Source organism: Malaclemys terrapin, chromosome 2 (assembly GCF_027887155.1).
Source record: "Malaclemys terrapin pileata isolate rMalTer1 chromosome 2, rMalTer1.hap1, whole genome shotgun sequence".
Lineage (NCBI taxonomy): Eukaryota > Metazoa > Chordata > Testudines > Emydidae > Malaclemys > Malaclemys terrapin.
The window spans coordinates 62,754,880-62,756,955 of NC_071506.1; the positions used below are offsets into that span (position 1 = coordinate 62,754,880).

A 2,076-nucleotide genomic window follows, 5' to 3' on the forward strand; every position below is an offset into this window, starting at 1 on the left:
CTTATTCTTCCTTAAATTAACCTTTGGTATTTGAGAAATTTCAATTATGAACTTCTTAATGCAGTAGTGAGTGATTCTACAGTTCCCTTAACCCATCTTTTTTAGTGTAGTTTCAGGTGCAGCTCATTTACTTTGTTTAGTTTTGAATAAGTCATATTTGAACTACAACTGACAACTCAGCAGCTCTTCACTGAGATTTTTACCATTTGGCATTTATTGTACATATTGAAGTGACATTTTTTGTAACCAGATCATGATCTGAATATCAAAGTTGCAGAATTTCCTAAGTCTTTAAAGACCAAAGTGACCTAAGAATGTGTTGACTTAAATATATTGGTGAAAATTATCAAGGCTACAGACAAATGTCAGTATTTTTAACAGAAGATACAACACCTATATTGTATAGGAATAAAAGTTTGTCATAAAAATCACTGTCCTATCCTTAGAGAATCCCTCTTTCCAAAGCTACTATACATACACATACAGTAAACAAACATTACTATCAGTAACCAGATGGTTTTAGATAATTTCTTTTTAAAAAGAAATACATGAATAAAGGCAATAAATGTACTCAATACAAGGGACACAACAGTACTTCCCAAGTGCACAGAACAGAGTAATTATTAAGGAGATAATAAAGGATGTAAAAGTTTTATTAAAGCTAATGTTTAAAATCAAGTTTACACAAGTTTAAGAAGGAAGGTACTGTACATCAGAGGTCAGGCTTGAGTTATGAGAGATTACAAAGTTCACAAGATACATACATATATTACATAACCAGCATAGACCCAGATTGGGGTGCGAGAGTTTTTAAAGCGTCAGTGAATAAGTGATCTCGGGTATGCCACCCATAGAATGTATGTATGTAGTCCAAGTCAGTATTGGTGTAGTGAATAGTTACATGGATGGGGTGCATCCCTGGGTTCGTCAGAGAAGGAAGTGGTTTATTTCCCTGACCGCCAGTCTCGTTTACTCATCCTAGTACTGACGGTGTCCCACGATGTGTTCTGTGTAGATGTCTCTGGACCACCTGATGGTGTCAGACACAATTAGCTCTCTTGAAAAGAAATACATGTATTGCTTTTTATTCATGTATTCAATACAAGGGACGTGAGAGTACTTCCCAAGTGCACAGAACAGAGTAATTATTAAGGAGATAATAAATAGTACTCTATAAACAACTAAGTTAAATTACATCAAAATATGCTGAAGTGTATCCTCAGCATTTAGACTTTCGCCATGATACATTTGTAACTGAATATGATCTTGTGTTCCTATGTTTCTTCCCTTAGTAATCTTAGAAAAAGCAAACAGAAGCCTTTAACACTGTAAACAAGACAGGAAAATAATAAACTCATTAAAATAGGTCATATTTAATAATGTGTTACATCTTTCCATGGGTTTAACTTGAATGGTCCGGAGCTAAATTACACCCTCTAAATCCTCGCATAGAGGAGAAACTACACATAGGAATGATAGGAGACGGAGTCCCCCTGCAACAGCATCTCTTTAACTTCTCTAGATACTGCTATATTTCCCTGAGCCGCTTCCCCATGCCCCCAGCACCTTCTTTGCCCTCATCTCAGGGCCCTCAATTGCTCAGTTCCAGCAGCCAGCCAATAGCTCCATCTTATTCCCTAGGTCCCTGCCAGCAGCTGCTCTGTACAAGGTACTTACAGGTCTCTCAGCCCTCCAGGAACACAGTCCTTACTCCCTGGGCTCCCAGCAGCATCTGATTCTACTCTGCCCTGCAGCTCCCTTTTATCTGAGCCTGCTGGGCCTGGATTGGTTGCTCCCTGCAACTCCTCCCTGATTGGCCATGCTTCACGCAACTTCTCAGAGGACTCACCTCCATCGCTTCTTCCGGGGCAGGGCATGGTAGGCACCCCATCACAGAGTGCTTTCTCTGTTGTTAAATGAAGGGGATGCATTGTTGAGCTTCTCATAACTTCTCTCCAAAATATTTTAGTTAAATAGATATTAACATCAAGAAAGGAGATTAATTAAAAAAAGAATGCCTGAATTTATGCTCCTAAATAAGTGACCTGATTTTCAAAAGTACTGATTATCCAGCAA

General features: G+C 38.4%; 1 long non-coding RNA gene across 1 annotated transcript; it reads right to left on the bottom strand.

Annotated features, from left to right (window-relative positions):
• Nucleotides 1-636: 636 nt before the first annotated feature.
• On the bottom strand, nt 637-1,707 carry LOC128831138 (uncharacterized). The gene is made up of 2 exons (XR_008443766.1): nt 1,678-1,707; nt 637-1,057 (listed from the first exon to the last, which is right to left on the bottom strand). It is a non-coding gene; the product is annotated as an uncharacterized LOC128831138 (long non-coding RNA).
• Between the last annotated feature and the right edge of the window lie 369 nt (nt 1,708-2,076).